This window comes from Protopterus annectens, chromosome 6.part0 (genome assembly GCF_019279795.1).
Source record: "Protopterus annectens isolate FY-2018-M chromosome 6.part0, PAN1.0, whole genome shotgun sequence".
Classification (NCBI taxonomy): Eukaryota; Metazoa; Chordata; order Ceratodontiformes; family Protopteridae; genus Protopterus; species Protopterus annectens.
In genome coordinates, this window is record NC_056737.1 from 1,605,602,558 (window position 1) to 1,605,629,986 (window position 27,429).

Genomic DNA, 27,429 nt, shown 5'->3' on the forward strand with positions numbered 1-27,429 from the left:
ATAAACATGTGGATGTCTGGCAAATGGTTGGCCAATATATGCTGTTTGTTGTCAGCATATAGAAAATATGGCTGCCACATGCCAGAACCCCCAGAAAATGCTTATGCTACAGTAATATATGTTACTTTATTCATGGTCTAGCTTTGTATGACCAATATGTATACACTGTTGCTGCATTTGGGCCTGTAATGGCTATGACCAGCATTCCTGCCATAGGGGGTTGCCAGGTATTTTAGCCATAGATGTCAAGCAGTGAGATACGAATGTTAACATCTTGGATCTAATAAACAAGGATATAAGGAATCTCCAAAATCTGGATACCACACAGTTTGGTTCTGTGAAGGGTAGCTCATGTCTGTTCAACCTAGTCAACTTCTTTGAGTCAGTCACCAAAGCTGTGGATGAGGGCAAGGTGTTTCATACAGCCTACCTTCATCTGGCCAAGGCCTTTGATACCATTCCCACTTAAGAATCATAGAAAAACTCATTAAGATAGGCATCAACCCCTATATCACTAGGTGGGTTGCAAACTGGCTCACAGATAGAACCTACAGTGTGAAAGTAGCTGACTCCAAGTCAGACTGCTGACCAGTCATGAGTGGAGTCCCACAGGGTTCAGTCCTGTGTCCTCTACTGTTTGGTATCTACTTCTCTGAAGTCCAGGCCAACATAAAGGGACTCTGGCTGACAAAGTTCGCAGACAATTGCAAGTTGGGAGCTATTATTAACTCCCCAAGTGATGTTGACATCCTGCAGAAAGGCTTCACTGAAACCAATGACTGGTGTCAAAACCATGGCTTTAAGCTCAGTGCCAAAAAATGTGTCATCATCCCCTTTGGGAAAAACTCGGTTCCCATGAATTACCACATCGATGGTAGTCCACTGAACACAGAAGGTGTTATATGAGATCTGGAAACACAGGTTGACAGCAACCTCTCTTTTGACCACCACATTGCCACTGTGGTCAGAAAGTCCTATGTGGCACATCTCATTACTAAGGGTTTTGCATCCAGGAAGAAAGATATCATTGTCTCCCTCTACTCTTCCCTCATTAGGCCAATCATTGAGTACAATGCCCCATTTGGCATGTACCTCACTAGACACCTGCAACAACTGGAGAAGCCATAAAAGTACCTCACAAAGATGATCCTAGGCCTTAAACAGTTGTCCTATATGGACAGACTCAAAAAAAACCAACTATTCTCTGTCTTGTATCACCTACTTAAAGGAGATCTCTGCTTGACTTACAAAGCCATGTCTGACCCAGTTCTGTTAGAAATGCTACATCTAAGGAAATCCCAATCCCTCCACACCACATGCTCCAGAGACCTCATCCTCATTACCACAATCAACAGAACATGCTTGTGGGACAGGTTCATAACCCAGAGACTGCCCATGCTATGGAATAGACTTCCCATACATGTCAAACAGACCACCTCACTGGCTCTCTTCAAGAGAAATCTTGATGAGGGGATGGGAAATAGAAAAATCACCCCGAGGATCACTCCAGTGGCTCTACTCAACAGAGGCACTGGGAACTAATGTTGGGTGGCAAAATGCCAGGGTAATCCTATGGGGGGGCTAGGCTTGTAAAGGCTCCAGGGCCATTAGCCTAGTACACACCTATGAACCTATGAACCCAAATAGTGACCTAGCCAGAGTACATCAGGGACAGCCAGGGACACTTTTACAAGTCTGAACTATTCCTGTGTGACATTCACAGACTGAGAGGATCTGAATGACAGTACATTATGTGATATGACAGCAATTTCCACCCTTACATACTGACAATATGTGTAACTCACATTCAAGTAGCTTTTGTACAGGAAGGGACCATTGTTGGGGTGAGTGAGAGGGTCAGAGCTTGATTACATTCACAGCTGGCACAGCTGAGAGGCATGTCTGTAGCTGTTGGACAGCAGAGTATCACCAACATGTCACTCCCAGAGATGTACTACAGACCTACTGTTGTAATTCCCTTTTCCCCATAACTGCATCTTCCCATCTGCATCCCATTCTATGTGGACATGTATGACATACCTGGTACAGTGACGTAATCCGTATGTGAACAAATCCTCTTGAAAACAGCTTGCTAACTCGTACTCTGTCTTGGTAAAGTAATTTACAGAGCTGTTTCCCATAGGCAGTTGCTTGACTTCTGTAGGTCATGCTCATTAAGAGGTAATTGCATTTGCACTAATCCATGGATTAGACTTGCTAATTGCATCCAGCATAGCTGTATTGCACTTTCATTAGCCAATGACATGGCACCACAGTGCAATATTTAAGGTCTTCGTGTAGGCCTTGGCCCCTTTCTTAGTCTTTGAGATGGACATTAGTGAGGTGTGGAGACTACAGCATCACAGAGGGTAGGTACAATTACTGTCCACTGTTGAGATTTATGAGGTATGTCCACAGTTTTGCATGCTATGTTTGGCCATTGTGAAATGACATTGTGATTATCTGGAAGTTCAGTTTTAAATATTGTGGGTTGAGGTCAATTAGGGGGAAGAGACTTGTGAGTGTCAGACATCATACCCATCAGAATGTGCATGCTGCTGTATTAGCTGCTAGTCTATCAGCTCACTATGTTTGTAGGGGCAAACTGTGAAACATGTCCCTGTCGCTAGAACTTTGCCCCCCATTTATATATGGATGATGTTTGTATCCCTTGTGCTAGGGGGCTGTGAGGTATGATAGGTCTGTAGCAGGTAGCTTAACATACAGCTGCATATGTTGCAGGCTGCAGCTGCTGCTGCAGCTTATGACACATAGGAGCGAGTGTGAACACTTTGGAGGACAGCAAGGTGTATGTGTCACTGAGAGTGCAGTGTCAGTTTTGTCATTACAGCAGAGCCAGGGTGAGGGTACCCATAACAGTCCAATCGAGGCATGTGCTTATGGTTCATCTGTTATGTAACAGTGCCCGTCAGAGAGTAGTAGGCAACATATAAGTAGCTTCTATTAATATGTGCAGTGTGTCCCTACCTACAGGCTTTTTACTTGCAAACATGAGTGGCAGTTAATTTAGCGGCAGCAAAATGTTTTGGTTAAAATTGCATGACTCAGTCATTATTTGCTGTATTCACAAGACTGTAATTGAAGTGCAACACACTGGATTTGAACCCAGGACTGTGGGTAGCAAAATGTACAGCCTGCAAGGCATTTAACAGACTGAGCTACTGAGTCAATGCTTCAGCAGGTATATTTGAAAGATATATGTGCATGCATAGAGTCTGTGACATGGGATTTGCTTTAGCATGTGTTTTCTGAAGGCTATGAAGTGCATCAGTCAAATGTCTGTCATGATTTTCTATCCTCAATCTTTCATGACTTGCCAGTACTTTACCATACACATGTTTTTGTGAAAACCATGCCAAAAGTAGGGGGCACAAATGTTGACATTCTGCAAAAGTCTGTGCAGTGGGCAGATATGCCTGCTATCCCAGGCCTCATGTACATCCATTATTATTTATTTGGTTGTGTACTGGTGTAGTGTCTTCATCACAGTCGCAAGTACATTCCCATTTTTTCCCATTATATGTACTTGCAGTGTGTCAGTGGCAATCAGTATATGTTGGTGGAAACACTTGCTTTATGTCAGAGCTGAGTGGCCTAGTGGGCTAATGCACTATGCTGTAATTGACAGGGGCCTGTGTTCAAGATGTGGCAAGGGAGATTATTTTGCAGATGTGCCTAACACTGTGAGAAGCACATAAGATGATTAAGGCATTTTTAAGCAGTTAGCTAAGCACAGCAGATCATGATTTAAAAATAATTGGCATAATTTATCTTGCAAAAATAATTGCTTAATTTCCCTTTCATGTATTCAAACCCCACGCCTACTGCATAGGAGGCCATAACTCTATGCACTTGTCTATGTGGATATGTAAAATGCTGCTATACTTTTACATATACCTCTCAGCTATGTTTGAGCACTGCCAAGCACTGTGCCGCTGCATGCAAACTGACTCAGCTATCCATAAAATTGATCTTAGAATCATAAATTAAATGTATCCAATTTCTATTTTTAGACATCTGACATGTGTCAATCATTGTGCGCCATGCCGCACACAAACTTAAAAAAAAAAATTAATAACATTGATTTTATTGCTATCAGACACTTAGTGCAGGGGGTGTGTTACTCATCTACGTCCACAGTTAGTGACACACTCCCTACACTGATTCAATACAATCTTTTCTGGCTCTCCCTCAGTAACACACCTTCATTAATATGCATGGCGTGCTACTGAGGGGGATCCACATACATGGACATTGAATCATCTGTGTAGGCTCTACACTATTTCTACATGGATGTTATTAAATCTGGAAGAATGTTTTTATTGCCTCCTTATCAGATTACCTCCATAGAAACATGAGAACCGGATATACAGTTGCCTTCCCTTACACATATTGCATTGTGAACAATTATGTGCTAGAGAGAAACTTTTCATTACAGTGTTCCTTTATTTATAAGACTTGTTATTAAATCAAGACAAGGGCATTAATGCAGTCATTCCCCTATGCAAAAACATATAACTTTTTCTTATATAATGCTCTTTTGTCCAGCCTTTCTTCTCTTTTTGCATTGCAATGCCTACATTTCTTAAAACTGAACAAGAATAAAGAAAAAGGAAACATAGGGACACCTGTTTACTTTAGTATCCCTGTTACACACAAAAATAACTGAAAAAACTTTACTTTATAGAATGCAGTGTATGTCATGTATTATAAAAACACTGTTAAGAACAAAAAATCTGTTTTACTTACAGTTAGCTCTTTCCTTCCTGTTCCCTTCTCTGAAAATATTTTTCCAAATATTAATGACATGAAGTAGGGCATATGCTTTGGAGTTTAACAAAGTAAAAATGTCTAATATTTCCAGGTTTTCTTGCACCATCATATTCCATAAATGTAATTAATGGTTTATAATTCCACATGTATTCAACAATTTTGGAGTTGCTGGTTTTCTTCCTATTGATCTCTATCTCCCAAATCCATTTGCTGGTTCATTTCAGCATTGTCCTGGTTCTTCTAGTCAACTCTTGTGCTTTTTTCTATCTCTCAAGCAATTTCCTTTGGACTATTAGAAAATGTTTCGAGGGCATAGTCTCTCTATAGGCATTATTATCAGAAGAATAAGAAGCAGAATCTCCTTCTGTTTGATAGCTTACTAAACGTTTGTATTTCCCTCTTAGCATGTTCTGCATCAAAATTATTTTGACTCTCCAGGAAAAAATATTGTGAAAATATCTGAATTCAGTAGCATGAATCTCACACAACATTCGCTGATTGCATGAATAACTGTACTCCTCTTCTTCCTGGTGCACAGTTTGTAGTCATTTTCCACAAACATGCTACTGTCTCCCACTTTTAGTACATTGTCCTTCTGCCACAATTTTGTCAGTATTAACTCTTTCTGATTTTAGGATTGCATCTTTACTACTGAAGGTCTGGGCTGCTTTTTCATGGTTAGGTTTGGAGCATGCACATGCTGTGCCCTTTCAACTAACACCTCCTGCTGTGAAAAATCAATCTTCCTTATTTGTGCTTTCATAAAATTAATACAGTCTGTTCCTTCCAGGTTCTCTCATACAGCCTGTTCCTTCCAGGTTCTCTCATACAGCAGAAAATCTCAGGTTTTCTCTACATGATCTGTCCTCTAATACTATATTTTTGAAACATCTCTTCTTGAGCAGTCTCATACTCTGTCAGCTTTTTCTTCATTGTGACCTCTGATTTTTTTTATCAGCTCATCATAATATATTTTTAAAGCTTTTCCATTTTTCCAGCCTTTTATTATTTGAGTTAATATACTTCTTCAGTGTTTCATTTATTTTAATGAGCTCTGAGCTCATTTGATTTATTTTCTTCTAGATTAGTAGCAGTCATGTCTCGCACCAAAGGGGGAGATTGACCTGCTTTTTGCTGAACAGCTGCAAGATTCTTCCCAGACAGTGTTTTCTTCTTACCTTTTGTAATTGATTTTCTTCCAGGTTCTCTGAATTTCATTTTTTTTTGCTGGCATCCAAGCAGTGCACTTACTAGCCAGGTATTGAAATTTACCCAAAAAAGACAAATTCACTGGCTCTCTTTTCTGTGTTTCTGTTTTCACACTAAGAGAGCTGACATTACGCTGTTACTCACTGTACAGCCATCTTGGAAGTCTGATCAAAATCTTTTTTTTTTATGCAGAACAGGCTAAGGAGGAAATCGAAACATTTGTCCAACAAAAAGTGAAGCATCAAGCAGACGGGGTCTCTACTTATCATTGCTTTTATAATAAAGTATATGGAGAGACTTTGGCAGTGAAACCTTTTCCAATGTTCCTAAGGAAAATGTTTGAGAGACAGAAAAAAAAGCAAAGGAGTTGACTAGAAGAACTGAGAATTGAACCAGAGTCTGGAGTTGGGAGATGAAGATGAAAAGGAAGAAGACCAGCAACATGGAAATTATTGAATAAGTGTGAGACTGCAAAGCATTAGTCACATTTGTGAAATACATCAGTATTAGAAAAGTGGAAAGGGTGGACTTTTGTTGACTTTGTTAAACTTGTGGGGAACTGAAAGGACTTTGCCGCACTTTATGTCATTAATGTTTAGAATGGCACTGAGGAGATGGGAAGAGGAAAGAAAAATGTAAACATAAGTAAAACAATTTCTGTTCTTAGCAGTATTTCTAGGAAACTTTTCATGATATAAATTGCATGTTTTATAGTAAACCATTTTAAGTTGTTCTTGTATGAAATAAAGATATTAAAGTAAACAGATGCATTTTTTCTTTTTTTTAGTATTAAGAAATGTAGGCATTGTACTGCAAAAGAAAAAAAGGCTAGACTAAAGCATGTTTAAGTTAATAGGTTGTAGAGGTGGGGGATGGGGTGCAAAAGTACACAGATCATAATATATGTAGAATTGATATGTGTTTCCTTACTTTTGTATCAGTGAATACCTGGATTAAGACTCTTGACTTAATCTAATAAGTTTTAAGTGGAAACAAGTATATATGAAAACACTAAATAATAATGAAAAGTTTTCCTTTGGCAATAAAAGTTTCACCTTGTATTTAGAAGCCTGCAGCTGAGGACTACATTCCTCTTACATTTCCATGGAGACAAGCTGATTATAGGGCTAGGGCAATAAAAAAGCCAAAGCACTGTTTATTCACAGCTAAAAGTTAATGTTTTCTAAAAGAATGTGTGCTGTTTTTCACATCTGGTAGGAGACTAAAGATAAAAAAGAACAGGCACCAATTAGTATAAGTAGAAGCATGAGTAATCTCAACTTTAGGTTAGTTAAGGCCTGTGCTTGTAGCTGTCTGTTTGGGACAATTGTTCATATTAGGAGGGTTAAACTACATTATTTAAAGATGTAATATAATTGTGTGCATTTGTATTAAGTTAACGGGTTCTTTCTAGGGGTGTTACTGGAGGTGTTTTGATTTTTGTTTGAGAATTTTCATTAAAACACAAAAATCATGTATAATGTGACATAGAGTCCAATGTTGATGATAAGAAAAAACTGTATAAAGGATCAACCTACTAAACATTTATGGGTGCATGTATCACAAAAGCTGGAAATAGACATTTAAAAAAATCTGTCATATATAATCGGTGGCAATAATGACTTCTTATAATGGCAACACTTTCCATATTATCTTGGAATGTGACTGGTCTCACAGGTATAGACAAAAAGGAAAGAATATTTAATTATATTAAGAAATGCAGAGTGCAAATAGCAGTGCAACAGAAGACGCATTTGGAAGAAACTGAGCTTGTGGTTTTGATAAACAGGATTTCAGGATGGATATTCAACAGAATGTCAGGGTCAGAGGAAACGAGAACTATTTATATTAATTGCTAGAAGACCTGTGGTACTGAAATAAAGAAGAAAATAGGTAATAATGGCAGATTTGTGGTAGTAAGGGGCTGCTGTCAAGGGATAATGATTATGCCAGCATGTATTTATATTCCATTTAAAACTGCTATTGTGGAGCTAAAAAATGTTTGAGAGAACTAATCAGCTTTCAGCAGGGAATATTACTCATAGGTGGGGACTGGAATTTTATTTTCAGCAATAAGCATGTATCTGGGAGACATGGCTGGGGAATATATCACAAAATAGGGTAGATTTATGAAGAAATGTATGAAAATGTTTGATATGGAAGACATGAATTCCATAGTAGAAACTCTGATAGAATTGACATAACTGAGCTAGACTACACAAATTATGTTTCATAGGAACATGTGCATTTAATTGAGAACTTTGATACACATCCTATAACTATTTCAGATCATGCACCAATAATTGCTAAGATAAAAATCCAGGATAATGAAGTAAAGATGAAAGACTGGAGGTTCCTCATACCCACTTGTTAAAAAGAGAAATTAAGGAATGGGCAGTGGAAATTATTCAGGAGTTATTACAGAAGATAAAAAGTACTCCAGAAGTTATAGCTATTCAGTGGGATAAAATGAAAATGGAGTTTAAAAATAGGGTAGAAATAAAATAAATATGGTTAAGAAGTAACAGGAATTATTTAGACAGACTAACAAAGGTTAAAGTATTACAGAATATGGTGGAATCTCTCAGTTCAAGAAGAGGAGCAATTGCAAAGTGCTTAAGAGAAAAAAAGGAAGTATCTGGATAATATGCATGAAATTAGAAAGATTGCTGTTAAGCAACTGTTTTTTGATAATAACTCCATAGCACAAAAACTTGTGGCACAATGACTTAGGCAACAGAGGAAGTAGAAAGGGTTGTTGCCAAACAGAAGGAACCTATGACAAGAAAAATAATGAGAGATCCAGTAGAGATATTAGACATATTTCAAAAATATTTATGAATATATGTATAAAGTAGAGAACTGGGGAAATCAAGAAAAAGCACAAATGAAAATATTTAGAGAAGATTTAAATATGCCAAGGTTAGATGCAGATGAGACTCAACAATCAACAGTTAAGACTGGAGAAGAAGAGATAAAAATGGAGAGGTACAACCAATCTGCAAGAAAGTCTCCAGTAATAGAGGGTATTCTCGTGCAACTTTGGAATCTAGGCGGGAAGAAAATGATAAAGATCTGGAAAGTTAGGTTTAACAGTTTTTTAAAAGGAGGGGAAGTGTCAAACTCCTGGAAAAAAGCTGTGCTGGCTATGATACCTAAAGATGGTAATGCCTATCAGTTTCAGAATCATATAGGCCCACTTCAATTTTAAACCATAATTATTAAGTGTCTATGTCTATAATGGTTAAAAAATGGCAAAGTTATTGGCAAAAATTGACAGATTTAGATCACTGCATAGTTTTGTGAAGGGAGGCAAACATTTGACAACATTAATAGAACAAATAATACACCAAATGGGATGTATACAACCTGAGCCAGTGTACTGTTTCCAAGTGCACTCTTTCAAAAATATTCTTAAAATTTTGCCATCTGTTATGAATAAACACAGGATTCTTACCAATGAGATTTTCTTCAATATTACATGCTGATAAGATGTTCCAGTGCCTGCCTATTATGTTCTCAACATCATTCATTTTCCTCACTAGTCTTAATTACCATAGTTTTGTGAAAATTACTGTCATTGTCTTCCTGGGATATTAGTCATCCTGTTGTATAAAATAGGCATGGACTTCTTTTGTATATTTCTTACAACCTCTTCCAGCACTGCATTTAATAACCTCTCCAGAAGCATTAACCTTATAATCTATAGTATCTTAAAATGATCATCACTTGATAGTCTTCAAATTCTAATTATTTGACTCTTAACCAACTTCTTCATCTGATAAAACAAGTCACAACTATTGAAATGTAAAATACTGTCAGAGAAGGGACCCATATCCATGCGTACTTCTAACCTTATAAATAAAAATATCCAAAAAAATGAATCCCATTAAACTGTTATTAGTAAATGAAAGAAAGTTAGTTGTGCTGTTAATATAGTTAGTAAACTTATCTAATTGTTGCAATGAAAGAAAGTTGTGCTGTTAATATAGTTTGTAAACTTATCTAATTGTTGCAATGAAAGAAAGTTAGTTGTGCTGTTAATATAGTTAATAAACTTATCTAATTGTTGCAATGTTCCTGTCCACAAAATAAATATATTGTCCAAAAAATGAAAAGAAATGTGAGGCTTATAGATCTTTTATGTACAAGTGTGGAGCATGTAGTTATTGTAAGTTTATAAATGATGGCCTTTATGTCTCTGTAGCTGGATATAATAATTGCAATACAAAGATGGTAATATATATATATATATATATATATATATATATATATATATATATATATATATATATAGAGAGAGAGAGAGAGAGCAATGTGCAAGACATGCCCAGGATATTATGCAGGGAAAGCTACTCGGAGGCTAAGAGATGGGATAGTTAAACATATTAGAGATATAAAAAATAAAAAAACAGTAGTGCCCTATATGTCCACAATACAATGTGTATTAATTTCAAAAGATTTAGAATTTTTATAATTTACAAGGTCAATAATAATGAAAGAGATGATGATCCTAGAGTCAAGGCTGAAGTGAGAGAGACTAAGTCACAATTGAGGCTTAATGCTAAACAAGACTCTAGCATCAATGATTGTATTTCAATCGTAGGTATTCTGAAGCAAAGAGTCAAACAAATATGACTTCACCCTAACAGGCAAGATATTTATCCCCAATTTCCATCCAGTCCCAACTATACTACATTTATCCTCTCAGCTGCTCTACAACAACCAATCCAAACACTCCATTCTCCCTCCAAATCTCAGTACACCAACTTCACACTAAGACTCTTCTCAAATACACCACTCCCATGTCATGTTAAATACACCACTACATTTTCTCCCTTCCTGCTTTCCTTACTCTTTTTTCACTTGCCCTATCCCTTTGTACTATGTTATATTACTTTTGCTCTCCTACTTAATTTGTCACTCTAGACAATAAATTAATCATGCACCCCACTTCTGTTGCTATTTTCTTACCCATAAGCTATGTACAAATACTAACTCTAACCCTCCTTTTCTACTACTCACAACACTCCTCTCAGATATGCTGTTCTCTCACTTAACTACACTTCCTTCTCACATATACTTATCCCATCTCAAATCCTGCCAAAACCCCCTACCCAAAGCTATCTAAGTAGACACTATACTCTTCCTTCACTCTAAACTAACACTCACTACAACTTCACAATAGAACCCTCGCTTTGCGACACATCACATATCCATGTTTTACAGAATGGGTGCCTATACTACAACTCCTCCCTGCACAAACTAGGCATTAAACAAAGCTGAAATATAAGTAATCCTACCCTACATATTCTTTTTACTGTATTTAAAAGCTTGTGGGGATATCCACCCTAATACAGGCCAAGACAACTATTGTAAACACAAGAATTCCACTCATCTCCAAAATAACACTGGTCAACAACCACAGCTAAAACAGCTATCTGGCCTTCATCTCTATTCAAGTACCAAAGAAGTATCCATATTAAACTGCCATAATTACATGCCTGGATACCTATCATCATCATTATCATCATCATTATTGTTATTATGTTTGGATATTAAAGTCAAAGTCAAAGTAAACTTTATTGTCATTCAGAAATCACACAAGTGCAAAAACTGAATGAAATTCCGATGTCCAGACTCAATGTGCAGACAACATATAGACTATTTTCACAGACATTTACACATGTAACACCCAGCTATTACATTACGGACATGCAGGTAGACAGACTAAAATTGCACATAATTAGAAACACATTTTAACACTTTTTGAACTGAACACTTACTTGAATGAGACTTTAGTATTGCACAGGTACTTGGTGGGTCTATATTAGAAAAATAAATATATTAAAAAGCGAACGCTGATTGATCGAACTTATGTAAGCGAAAGCTTACAATCTCGAACTGTCAGAACAGCAATTTTTTTCCTAGGGAAAAAAATCGCTGTTCCAAAACACATACACACAACACAAGCACACCAAACAAACAGCAATCCACACACATACACCTAAAATCTGACACCTAACCCTACACTAAACTATACATACACCAATAACTATCCACTTTCCTTAACCCAAACCCTAACCCTAAGGTCCGTCACTATCGCACACTCACCTCACCCGCTCCCTAACCCTAACTCACCTAACCCATCCTAACCCTCATGTCCACACAATCGTACACATACCTAACCCGTGCCCTAACCCTAACTCACCTAACCCGCCCTAACACTCACATCCACACAATCGCACACTTAGCTGAACCCGAGCCGTAACTTTCCAGCAAAGCACCGAAAATACTGAAGCAACAGAAACGGACAACCAAATTTGGGTTTCTGTTGCTTCGATATTTTAAGCTTTCGCTTACATAAGTTCGATCAATCAGCATTCACTTTTTTAAGTGTTCGCTGATCTAATATAGACCCTACTTGGTTAAGACATTGCACTGATCCTTGCACAGAAACAGACATTTAAGTATTGCACTGTGAACATTAGAGGATTGTACTATGGACCTTAGAGTATTGTACTATGGGTAATTTACAAATTTGCATGTATTGCACTGAAAGAAGAGATATTTTACTGCATTGCTACTGCCCTAGATGGCCTATAAGTTACAGTCATGGTGAATATTGCACTAAGTATTAGGTGAGACTGGTAAACAGGTTCTTGCACAAATTGAGACAGTTTCTACTGATCCAGTTGAACATAATGGAGTGTAGTGGTTATTAGAATTCAGCAGCCTGATGACATTAGGAAAGAAGCTCTTCCTGACTCTTGTAGTCCTGTAATGTATGCTTCGGAAGCACTTTCCAGATAATAGATGCAGGAACAGTCTGTAAGCAGGGTGAGTGCAGTCTTTAATTATTACTCTGGACCTGTTGAGACATCTGGATAAGTACACGTTGTGGATAGGTGGTAAGGTGGTCTTAATGATCCTCTCGGCTGTCTTCACCACGCTCTGGAGGGATTTGTGCTCAGAGCTAGAACAGTTTCCATACCATACTACGAGGATGTTCATCAGGATGCTTTCTATCGTACCTCTGAAGAAGGTAGTGAGAAGTGCTGATGGGAGAGTCACTCTCCTCAGCCTTCTTAAAAAGTGCAGCCTCTGGTGTGCTTTCTTGACTATGGCATTTGTATTTGTGTTTCAAGACAAGTCCTCATCAATGTGCACTCCCAGAAACTTCATGCTTCTCACTCTTTCAACTGTTTCCCCATTGATGGTGAGGGGAGAATGTTCCTTGTGATTTTTCCTGTAGTCCACAATTATCTCTTTTGTCTTGTTCACATTTAGTGCTAAGTTGTTATTTCCACACCAGGTAATTAGTTGTTCCACCTCATCTCTATATGCTGTTTCATCATCATTACTGATGAGGCCCACCACTGTTGTGTCATCAGCAAACTTGATGATGTGGTCTGTATTGTTCCTAGTTGTACAATCATGTGTTAACAGGGTTAACAGCAAGGGATTTAGTACACATCCTTGTGGAACTCCAGTGTTAAGAGTGATGGTATCTGAGGAGTTATTTCCTATGCACACTTTCTGAGGTCTGTCTGTGAGAAAGTCAAGAATCCAGTTCTCAAGGTGTTCCAGCAATAGATGGAGTGCTAGAGAGATGACATCCAGATATACTGATCGTCATTGAATCCTGCCTCGCTCAAGATATAACAGATAATGAAATCGTACCACCTGGATACAACACAGTAAGGTTAAACAGGACTTATAAATTAAGAGGCAGGATAGCAATTATCTACAAACATAACTTAAGTATCACCCTATACCCACTAAACCCTACCCCATGCCATAATTCCAAAATACTTATATCCTCCCTTAAACTCGACACCCACAAGAACCTATGGTCAGTATGTGACTACATACTCCCCCTGGTAATAATAGGGTCTATACTGAATGTTCAAACATTCAAAATTTCGAGTGTCATATGGTCAACGCCATATGATCAGATTTCTGAATGTTCCGATGTTGTAATGGAGATCTCCGTACAGTGCAGAATGGGAAGATTTCCCTTTTCTGCACTGTAGTGTGATCTCAGAGTTGGTATATTTAAAGAGGGGAGGGTGTGGGGGGTGCAGGGGGACTTGCCCCTCATCTTAAAATGTTCAGGTAGGTGTTTTGTGAAGTTTATTTTTTTTATTAGATATTCAAACTTTTGAAAGTTCGATTATATGGTGTCGACCATATGACAGTCGAGCTTTCCAAAGTTCGATTATCTAATATAGACCCTAATAATATAAACATTGCTGAAAATTTTCTCTCCTGGACATCAACCAATATCTCTCAAGAAAACATAATATTAGGAGACATGAATATTGACTGGCAAACCACAGATAATAACCCTACAAATGCAATTAACTTGTATGGCTTTATCCAACTAACTTCTATAACTATCAGATACAACAAATCTGTGGATAGGAATTTCATCTTAGATTGGATCCTTACCAGACAAAATAAACTATACCCATGCTATTGCTGACACTCTTAGTGACCACCTGTCTATTCCAGCAATAAGACAGCTCATTCATGACCAAAAACAACATCACTATAACCTTGCTCACAATGTCTCTACCTTCAACAAAACCATTGTCATTGCAAACTTAAAATGAATAAATTGGGGAATGCACACAATCAGCTTAGATGATGTAGTAGCACTATTTAGCAAAACATTTCTAAAAATACTAAATGAAGCTGCACCCACAAAAAACTACTATACAAAATTACAAACAGCAAATCAGAACAACCATAATATATTCTGGTCTACTATCAACAGCCCCCTGCATCCAGCTCACATTACCCAACCTAGCCCAAACTAGATGCACCAGGAGATTCCATTACTAAACATTTTAACTCACACTTCATAAATTATGTTACCTGTCTCTTAAACCTACAATCATCTACAACTAGTACAACACCTCCAAACTTCCAAGCACATTCCCAAGCTCTCAGACTTCAACCCATCTCACCCTTCACTATCAGAAAACTACTTAAAACTTTGAAAACTACCACCCTTGCCTCAGACAACCTACCAGCTGAGTACATCAAAATAGCTGCAGCTGTTCAGACATATCTTGTGTCCATCTTAATAACTGGTCTATCAAGGAAATCTATGTTCCCACTATGGAAAAAATCCTATATAATTCCCCTACATAAGGGTGGCACCTCCACTAATCTGAGCAATTACAGGCCCATTGCTATCCTATCTTCTCTGTCTAAAATACTTGAAAAACGTATACAGTGCCATGTTCTTACCTACATTACCGAAAACTCACTACTTTCCCCTAAGCAGCATGGTTTCCATCCACATCACAGCACCACCACTGCACTACTAAACTTTGTTACAGTTATAAATCAAAGCAGAAATAACAATAATCTTGCATCTTCCATATTCCTTGATCAGTACAAAGTCTTCAACACAGTGTCACACCAAAAATTACTATGCAAGATGTTTTATCTAGGCTTTAATAAACTATCCTCTCTGTGAAAGCTGTATATTAGATCAATTACTTTTTAATATATTCATTAATGACCTGCATTTAGCCATCAAACAAGCAACTGACACCCAATATGCAGACAATACCATAATCATCTGCTCTGTCAAAACATGGTTAAACTACAACAGGACACCCAAGAAACTGTCTCACAGATTGAGACTTGGCTAAATGACTCACAGCTCCTTGTACACCCTGAAAAATCCAAACTTATCTTATTCATCCCTAAGCAACAATCAGACCAAAACATTCCTTCTCATTTCTATCATTCAACAGTACCAAGATAGAAACGGTAACCTATGCCAAGCTACTAAGGATTACTATTAATGAAAACCTAACATTTGACTACTACATAAAACAGGCTGTAAAGAAATCTCAGCAAAAATTTGGAGCCCTCTATAGAGCCAAACCCTACTTAACAGTTTGTGCTAGGATAAGCGTTGCCTCATCTCTGCTCATCCCTACTCTCCTATAAGCAACAATTCTCCTTGCTTAACCAATGCTATAATAAAGTTGCAAAGTTTGTTGCCAGCCGACCATATAGGATACATCACTGCCTCACACTAAAGTGACCTTAGTGGTTGAAATTAATGTACAATTTAACCTTCTCACAGTTTATCATAACACACAAGTTCATATTTGGCCCAGATAAATGCCCAAGGCTAGGCAATATTCTCCAGGTCTACAGTCCCAAAAGATCACTACACTCTACTGACAAGATGTTGCTACCTGTAACTAAATCAAACAATATTGCTGGAGACTCCCTACACTCCTTCTCTCTGGTGGCCTAATGGTTAAGGTGTTTGCCTTGCAAACACAAGGTGCTGGGTTTGAGTCTCACAAGGCATAATTAGCTGGGCTTAAAATGGCTCACAAGGGCAGTTAGCTTAGTATTAATCTATGAACCTGTATAAAACTTGGAATTCCATACCTCTCTCCTTTAGAATATTAGAAAATATTTAGTCTTTCAAACTACACTGAAAGGATCAACTAAAAAGTGCTTGGCTATTCTCTTGTACCTCATCCGGGATAACCTAATGCTGCTTCTCTCATAACCTCTTCTTCTGGGCCTTTCTACTCACTAAATATCTCCTATACTCCTGGTATAACCATAATCTGATCTACTCCTTCTTGCATTTCAATGCAGTTCCTATACTTATTAGCAACCTCACAATTTACAATTTTTTTTCTGCAATAAACATAAATCTTTGTAACAAATTGCATTATATGTCGAATTTAAATCTGTTTTCATTTTCTCCTCAAAGATAATACTAAACAACAATTTTATTCTACTGTGTACTATTTCTATATCGGGTGTAGACAATCTTTTATCAAACTGTGACTGACTTATATTGACCTAAAATATTTAATCTTATTGTCTAAAATGTATTATCTGTTGTTTTGCTGTTTGCTCATTTTACTGTGGAGCTTTTCTCCCCCAGCCACTGCTGAAAAGGGGCAGCTTGTCTACACAGCTGGACTACCCCAGTAAACAAATGCAATACATAAATAAACTGATTTTGACAGTCCTGCAAAGTCCAGGAAACATTGCTAGAATTAGTTCAAGCTATATACAAACACCCAGTGACTCAAATATGAACAGTGTTCTGTTTCACAAAGGCGTTCTCAGTGGGAGTGGGTGTGCATCAGACTGCAGCTCTAAGCACACTGCTGTTCATATTGGTGATGAACTACAATAGCAAGCAGGTTGGAGGGGACAGATCAACAATGTTGCTATATGCAGATGATGTTTAATTACAGGCAGACTTTGAGGAAGAACTTCAGCTATGGATAGGGAAATAGAATGCAAAACTGAAGGCTCATGGGATGAAACTGATCTAGATAAAACAGCTGTAATGGCAGCAAATGGTAGAAATCAGAAAAAGATGAGACTTGAGATAGATGGGAAGTAATGGAACAGGTTAATAGCTTCAACTATTTGGGAGGGGTGGTTGAGGAGAAAGGAAGTCTGAATGAAGAGGTCAAAGCTAGAATATGAGGGACTGCAACGGACTGGCACAGAGTGTCAGGTGCAGCATATGACAGAAGAATGCCAAAGAAACTGAAAAGTAAGGTGCACAAAACAGTAGTGTGACCAGTACTACTGTATAGTACAGAAACCTGGACAGTAAAAGCTAAGCAGTTGAGAATGAAGTGCCTGAGATGGTGGTAGGATGTACACTGTGAAACAGAAAAAGAAGAAATGAGGGCATCAGAGCAGAAATCAAAGTAGCTCCATTTGCAGAGAAGGTCAAGGAGAATAAATTATGGTGGTTTGGGCACATGTGCAGAAAAGCAGAAGGCAATGTGGTGAAGATTTGGGGCAAGCAGGTAGAACACAAGAGGGAATGGGGGCATCCAGCAAAGATGTGGATGGATTGTGTGAGAGAAGACCTGCAACAGTCAGGCATGAGTCTCAAAAAAGGTAGGAGAGTGGCACTGAATCAAGAAAGACGACAACAGCTGACACAATACCCTGACCCCATGTAGAAAAGCAATGGGAAAAATACAGATATAGATATCATATCTCTCAACTCTCCAGATTTTCACAGAATGTCCAGATTCTCATTTATTTGGTCTGTTCCCCATAAAACTTGTTAGTGAGGACTGATTTCACTAAATAATGACAGACAGTTGACTTTCAGATTTTATATCCTTCAGAAAATGCATGGTAACACAATACCTTTTATTCTAGCAAATTTCTAAGTTTATAAGAGCAATACATAAACTTTGACCCTATTTTGAGATTTTTTTCTCCATTATTTTTGCCTTTGTCCAGATCTCTTGAGCTAAGATGTTGAAAGGTATGATATCTATTAATTACGGTTATACATGTATTTGAAATTGCACCATACAGACCATGGAAAAGGCTTCTAATTCAAAAGAAATTGGAACCCGTACTTGTCATTATTGCTGCATCACATGCCTGATTAAATGATAGGAAATACATTAAAACAGTACAGGGTACCAAAATAAAAACTATTGGCCATAAAGGAGAACACTAGACACCAGTAGTTATTTTGCATAGCTGTCAGAATGTTACACCAGCAGCACAGTTTGACAGCTGTTGTGTCATTTTGAGATCTTCTGGAGGCTGGAGAACCAGTTTCCATGCCAGCTAAACACAATCAGCAACATTTATTTTGGGTTGTTGTCATTTTTTTTTTTTTTTGCTATTCCATTTTTAAGGGGGTTAGTGCCGCACTAATTATCCCTATTTGTAATAATTAAAAAAATGATACATACAGGGGATTCCCCTCAAAAACAGACTTAAAGGAATGTTCCACCTCTCTCTATCTGTCTATCTATCTTATCTTCCTAGCTATCACGAGTTCATAGCAGTGACAAGGTATGGCTACCAAGCAATAGAGTATGGCTACCAAGCAATACTGCACCCTGTTCACTGATGTAACCTCAAAGAAAAATAAAGAGGACCTATCATATTCTGGATCTGCACTTACACAGTATCTAATGCTCTCTATTATAGCCACATACATTCAGCTTTTTGTATGCTTTCTAGCTGTAGGAAAACATGCTAGAAAAACTATTTTTATGAAAAGAAAATATTGATTAAAATTACTTTAGGTGGCTGTTTCACTGTAATATAATCCTTCAGATGGCTACTTATTTGAAATGGTGATAAAATGCCACACTTGTATAAAATTAACTACTTTGCATTTCAATAACTGGGTAGTTATACTAAGGCATTTTGTCCCCTTTAATGTAGAATCCTTCAGGAAAAAATATATATTCACAATCTGTACACATTTGGTTAGAGCATTAAACTATTAACCATTTGTCTCTTCCAGTTCATGTTTAGTGAAATGCATCCAGTGAGACCAGTGGTTGTGTTTTCAGATGTGATCTCAAAACAAAAGAAGTCCAGCAACTTGCATTAGGTCATGTGGCATGTAAGTATGATCCGAAGGGATTCAAGCCCCCAGCTTAGCAGCCTGGAGCTTTAAGGACTGTACTAAATTGTTTTTTGAAATACCTTTACCCAGGATGCAACCTCACAAATTAGTTTAAACATTTTATTTCATGCATTGCCTTTATCCTGTCTTCATTAGGCTGGACTGAAACATTAAGTAGGTTAAGAAAATTGCTTGACATCACTGTAGCTTGCACTGCAAAACTTCGAACATGTGACAAGATCCAACAGGCAGGCAGGATAATAATGCAGTCAAGCAAGCAAAGGGTTAAAGCAGGAAAGCCAACTGGACATCAGCAATAAGACATGGTATGAATATAAATCCTTATTTGAGACAAATGGGATTTTCTGATGAAAGTTCCCACAGTAAGAAAGTAAACAAATGCAAATAAATTACTGAGCAAAGGAGCTTAAAGCCAGAGCTATATGTCCCTTGACCAACATTAAAAAAATTGATGAGAAAATAGAGGTGAGTTTCTTTGCTAGCTGCCAGTGGAACATTCATTCCTTGAATATGTATGAGCATCTGTCCCTAGCTGAATGACATCATATACACCACAGCAGCAAATGGATTTTCCAGTGATAATGAGAAAGGAAATAGAAATAAACTAGGATCAATATATTACAAAACTATGACAAACAACCCTGTGACACTCTAAATAATTGCAATGATCATGTTCTGACATTTTGAATCTGCTACAGCTTTCATCTTAAGGATCCTGACATCAGACAAAAATGGCACGTTTAAAATCATCAGTGATATTTCAACATATTTATATTAAGTGCCAGTGCTCACACTTGGCAGGGGGTATCACATCTCAGCGGGCGTTGTCAGGAGTGGGGCTATAACAATTGGGTTTGGCTAAGTTATGTCAATTAAATGTGTACACGGCTCTACACAGCTGTGACTTGCTTCAGCCAACTTCCATGTCCCCTCACTTCTGTTTTTCAAAAGAGATATAAAACATGGACAAAGCACAAGCTGAAGTCCTTTATAGCTAGACAAAAGGAATAAACAGATGAGCGTATAACAATAACAAATGAAAATAAAATCCTACTATCAACTCCTAGGGAATAAAAGAACAAGATACAGTTAAGGCATAAATTAAAAAGATTCTGTCAAAGAACTGCTCTACATTCATCATTCACCTTTCAGGCCAATTCGAGATGAGTAACTAGAGGAAAGCAGCACGAATGCAGCCAGGCCTGCTCTGTCTACAGGCAACATGCTGCTAATGTTGAAACCCCAAACGAAAATATGAGTGACATAAACAGTCAACCTGTAAATAGTAAAAATAAGCTTTAGAACTGTGTCAGTTATCATAGGTCACCACAGAAATGCTTACTTCATACAGTAATGAGATGGGGACAAAATATTTGCAGAAGGCCTGGACCTAATTCCTTTAACTTCTTTGTATTTTCTGTGCATTTCAAAGCTAATCTGTTAAGAAATGTCTTCTGGGTCTTTTCAACCTATCAAAAACGAAAAATAACATTATGTTATCAAATTATGTATACAGTGGAAATAAAAAATGTACACACCCCTGTTAAAATGCCAGGTTTTTGTGATATAAAAAAATGAAACTACAATAAATCAAGTCAAAACTTTTCCTACCTTTAATATGACTTATAATGTGTACAATTCAATTGAATAACAAGCAAATATGTCAGGGGAAAAAATATAAAAAAATAAAAAAACGTACAATATGTTGGTTGCATAAGTGTGCACACCCTTAAACTATACTTTGTTGAAGCATCTTTTGATTTAATTACAGCATTCAGTCTTCTTGAGTACACACTTGCCATTAATTAAAGAGACTCTGATTAACCCCAAATAAAGTCCAGTTGTCCTAGTAGGATTTTCCTGGCATTTACTCAATTCACTGCTATAGCAAAAGCCATGATTAACAGAGAGCTTACAAAGCATCAAAGGGATCTCATTGTTGAAAGATATCAGTCAGGAGAAGGGTACAAAAACATTTCCACAGCATTGGATATACCATGGAACACAGTGAAGACAGTCATCAAAAATTGGTGAAAATATGGGACAACAGTGATGTTACAAAGAATTGAACACCCCTCCAAAATTGATGAAGAGACAAGACAAAAACTGGTCAGGGAGGTTGCCAAGAGACCTACAGCAACACTGAAGGAGCTGCAGGAATTTCTGGCAAGTACTGGTTGTGTACTACATGTGACAACAATCTTCCGTATTCTCCATATGTCTGGACTATGGGGTAGGATTGCAAGACGAAAGCCTTCTCTTACACAGAAAAACATCCAGGTCCAGCTAAAATTTGCAAACCAATATATCAAGTCTCCCAAAAGCATGTGAGAAAATGTGTTATGGTCTGAAGAGACCAAGGTTGAACTTTTTGTCCACAATTCCAAAAGGTACGTTTGGTGCAAAAACACTTTGCATCACCAAAAGAACACGATCCCCACAGTGAAGCATGGTGGTGGCAGTATCATGCTTTGGGGTTGCTTTTCTTCAGCTGGAACTAGGGCTTTAGTCAAGGTTTAGGGAATTATGAACATTTCCAAATACCAGTCATTTTTGGCCCAAAATCTTCAGGCGTCTACTAGAAAGATGACAATGACCCCACGCATACATCCAAATCAACAAAAGAATGGCTTCACCAAAAGAAAATTTAAGTTTTGGAAGGGCCCAGCCAGACACCAGACGTAAATCCAATAGAAAATCTGTGGGGTGACCTGATGAGGGCTATGCACAAGAGATGCCCTCACAATCTGACAGATTTTGAGCATTTTTGCAAGGAAGAGTGAGCAAATATTGCCAAGTCAACATGTACCCTGCTGATAGACTCCTACCCAAGAAGACTGAATACTGTAATTAAATCAATAGGTGCTTCAACAAAGTATTAGTTTAAGGGTGTACACACTTATGCAACCAATGTATTTTACATTTTTTATTTTTTATATTTTTTCCCCCTAACAGATTTGTTTGTTTTTCAATTGTATTGTACAGGTTATAGGTCACATTATAAGTGGGAAAAGCTTTGGAATGATTTATTGTGGTCTCATTTTTTTATATCACAAAACCTGGCATTTTATCAGGGGTGTGTACACTTTCTATATCCACTGTATATCCTTACTATACAAAATGACAAACCATTTAAGTAAGACAGGGTCACAGGCTGTTGTTTGAGCTCATGCTGTGGAGCTTGGCTGACATTCTAAATGTGGATTTATATCTCCTAAACACAACCAACAGGGTATAGCTACCATAACAGTGAACAAAAGTAGAATGTGCTATTGTATTAGCATATTATAAGCAAATAATCATCACATCTGGACCTAGAAATAAAGTTCAAAGATAGTATTATTTTCATCTATGCACATCTAACATGCATAACATACATTGGGTAATCCCAAGGCAATAAGTCTATCTATCCAAACGACAAAGAAAGTGCAATGTTTCTTTAATCAGTGATTATGTTTGTATTTTACTTCATAACCCACGGTGGTATTTTCCATCAAGTGCAAAACATCAGCAGGCACAAAAAGATAAAGCTGCAAGAGTGTATCACTATGAATTAAAATAAGCCTCACATAGGGAGTGCCTCAGGGCCTTAGAAAGAAGCAAACCATAGCTGGTATTCAGCAAAGCATCATGGCTAAGGATAAGGCCACTGAACTTACTGTAGGAGTCCACAAGTAAAATCTGATTAACAACAACATGGTTATGTATACAGTTACTCCGTGTTAGAAATGTCACTAGCAAATAATAGACATCATGGGATTCAAAAAAAAAGTTACTAAAAAGTGCTATATCATAATAAAAATCTATTAGGGTAAGAAGTGTATGCTTAAGAATTAGCATACAGGAGATAAATGATGATGCTTTATGATGTTACATAATATAGGACTGAACAGAATGCTGTGGCTTCTTAACCAGCATAGTACATGACAGCAAAGTGCTTGAGACACTGAAAAAAGCCAAGAGCCATGTTGCACAGTCTCATGGACCAGGAGATAGTTCATAGGTACAGGAAAGATAGAAAAAGAGACATTATGCAAGAAATGCAACATATACAAATCTGACATGACACCCCAAGATGGGTATGGATAGGTCATCCCATAAGAGACTAACATGTCCACAGTACTTAGTGCCCTGATCAAAGGTACCTTCCAAAGGCCAGCTTATAACATTTTGGGATTGTCTTGGGCCTCAGCTTCAAAATATTCATTGCATTCCCAAATATTATAGTGAAACACATTAAGGACTACATCAAACTCCCAGAGATACATTTGGAGCATCTTTCTATCTAGGCAGCCTTTCCCAGATTCACCAATATTCCTTCAATGATCGGGGTAATAAAGTTCACTTGTGCACCCACATATAGCTACAGGTCCGGGTTGGCAATAGTACATCATGGTGGGCGATAGTACCTCAAGTTCAAATTGGGCACTAAAGCATCATCCAATAATCTCTGGTCACTAATAAGGGCTTAATCACAAATACCAGTATTCACCACCCCAGAAGTATATACTATGGATTTATCTTTTAGATCTGTGGCCTTGGCTGTACATTCTTCAACAGACATATATATAACAAACACAAAGTAGGTGTATATCACAATTACCAAATGACAAATACACACAAAAAGAAACATTCACAAGGAGACATAATTCATTAAAAAATAGCTGTCAGTAATATATTCACTATGGCTTTCAGAAAATGCTACATATCCCTTGAAACAATGGTGGATGGCACCAATAAGGCATATGAAAACACCAGAGGTAGAACACTGCCCATGCCTAGAACTGAACACTGTGTGGTCAGCTGAAGCAATGCTCTGGTGTTTGACATCATCGAACGGCTCATAGAAGCACAATCCTAACAAAGCCAGCTGTAATGTCTCGGTAGATAGCATGCTGCATAGCATGTTACTGTATCAGAGCTATCAGGAAAGTTCATACTCTACTATGTATCACTGTTCTGGTGTGTGGCATGTTGCACAACATATTGCTATATCACACATACCAGGAAAGTGCAAACTTCATTGTGCACTGTACAATACTGTTGTGGTGTATGGCATGTTGCACAACATACTGCTATGTCACAGATGACAGGAAAAGGCCACACTCCACTTTGTAGCCTAGATGCATTCTCCTGATGTGTAGCATCCTATGCAACCTGCTGTTATAACACAGCTGCCAGAAAAGCAGCACTTCACTGGGCATAGCAGCAATTCTGGTTCTACACAGTAGGACAGTGCAGTGGAGGAATGTGAGAACCAGGAAACATCACCAACACCACATCTCACCCATTGTGTTCTGTACCTCATTGAATGGCAACTTCTTAATTAAAGCAAAGATCTTACAAAGAGTGTGGTAGTTTCTAACATTGTTTATATGCCTATTTATTGTAGATATTTTTATGTTCAATGTGTCTTTCTAAACATTCAAGATATTTTGATTTCTTGTTATTGTTTATGCTATCTCTATTGGACATGTTGACCTAGATTATCACAGATTCTGGCACCTTTACCTTGCCAGTTGTGCTGTCCTTTTAGGTCACATTGGATTTATTTTAACATCAGTCCTGACATTTGGTAGATATGTAGTACTAAGGGGCTACTGGCAAAGGAGAAGGATTACACTGGCTTGTATTTATATTCCACACAAAACAGCTATACTAGAGCTTAAGAAAATTCTGGGAGAAATAATCAGTTTTCAGCAGGGAATATAACTTACAGGTGGGGACTAGAATTTGATTTGCAGCAGGGAAGATATGTCTGGGGCACCCAGAAGGGGCACTATAACAAAGGAGGGTAGGATTTCGAAGAAATTTATGAAAATATTTGGTGTGGAAGATGTGAATTCAGTAGTAGGAATTTGGAGTGAATTTATATATTATTCCCCAAGATACAAAAACTGAACTAGGCTAGACAGAACTTACATTTCACAGGAACATGTGCATTTAATTGAAAGTTTAGATACACATCCAATAACTATTTCAGATCATGCATCAATAATAACTAAAATAAAAATGCTGAAGGTAAGAAAATATGACTGCTGTTAGTGGATCTTGATGCAGAGAAAGCATTTGACGGACTAAGCTGGGAGTTTATGAGCAGGGTAATGGAAACATTTGCATCCCCTGACAAAATTATAAGGTTGATTAGGAGGATATATGGGGGATTGGAGGTAAAATTAAAGTGGTTGTTTGGTTGGTTGGTTCCTCTCTGATCATTTCTGTTTGAGCAGAGAAACCAGGCAGTGGTATCCTCTTTCCCCTTTGTTATTTGCACTATATTTAGAATCATTGGCAAAGAAATTAAGAGACTCAGAAATTCAAGGATATAATTGACATTTTAGTCAAAAAAGCTGGCTGTACTTGCAGATGATATTATTTTATACTTGATAAAACAAAAAAAGGACTTTTCAGTGTTGTGAACATTTTGAGGCAGTTTCAAATCTTTTCAGGACACACAATTAATGAAGCTAAAATAAAGGCAATAGCTAGCTGTAAATTATGTAAGCACACATGAATTGGTTCAGCAATATCTATATTTATGGGCACATGATAAAATGAAGTACTTAAGAGCATAGATTTAAAATGATTCTGGTGTGGCAGCTAAGGATATGTGGGAAGAGACTAAAAATATAATACAAAAATTGAGAAATTGGAAGCTCTGTTATATGGACATAGATAGCAAGAGATAAGCAGTTAAAATGTTTTAGTCCCTTTAGTTTTATACACAGGCAGGCATATTTTTATCAACCAGAGAAGTTGTGGATAGCAATTAATAAGGAGCTGAAGGATTTTATCTGGGAGGGGAAGACAGCAAGAGTCAACTCTCAAGGTTAATTACTTGCACCTGCAAACAGCTTGACTCCATGTAAAAGAAAGTAGTTAGAAATGAGAAAAAACAAAGAACAGCTCGGCATAAAGAAATATTTGCAAATTTCACTCAGAACACAATGTACAAAATTCTTCTGGCCAATTGCCTTTGACTGCAGACTTCTTGTCTCCCACTGAGAGCATTCGCTAATAAAAAAAAAGTACAGATGCAGATACAATAAACTTGACTTGCTTTACAGGCCACCCAGACGTTTAACAAAGTCAACAAAATGTCAATATTTCTTAGCTACCTTTTCTTGCAAGGCCATATTTCACTATGTGATTAATGTTTTATAATCTTCCATTTATTCACTAATTTCATTGCTGCTGGTCTTCTTCCTGATCATAGGTTCATAGGTTAGTACTAGGCTAACTGCCCTTGTGAGCCATTGTAAGCCTAACCAATTATCCGTTCTGAAACTCAAACCCTGCACCTTGTGTTTGTAAGGCAAACACCTTAACCATTAGGCTACCCTCCCAACCCCATAGATTAGTACTAGGCTAACTGCCCTTGCGAGCCATTTTAAGCCTAGCCAATTATCTATTGTGAGATTCAAACCTTGTACCTTGTGTTTATAAGGCAAACACCTTAACCATTAGGCCACCCTCCCAACCAATCATCTTCATCTCTAAACACCAGACTATGGTTCAATACTTTTGCACTCCTGATTTTTCTAGCCAACTCCTATGCTTTGTTTCTGTCTGTCTCAAGCATTTTTTCTTTTTGCAACAATGGAAATGTTTCACTGACAAAGTCTCTCTTTAAGCTTTATTGTCACAGGAGTGAGAAGCAGAGTCCACTTCTGCTTATTGGCTCACTTTTTGTGAGAAGTAAATGGTCCCAAATATAGCATAAAAACAGGACTTGCCATTAACTTAACTAAAAAGAAATAAGCCACAGTTTCAGCCTATACAAAGACATTATGATTGCTGCAGCAAAACCAAAATAGCATGACCATTTACAGCAAAAACTCTGTATAATCTCCTCTAATTACTTCAGAATAAGTGATGGAAAATAACATGTCTGGGATTGGTGAAAAGCTTTAAAACATCAAGTTTAATGACTGTCTCTGATGGAAGATCAATATGGCTTAAGAAGAAGAAGAAGATGAGAAATAAGACAA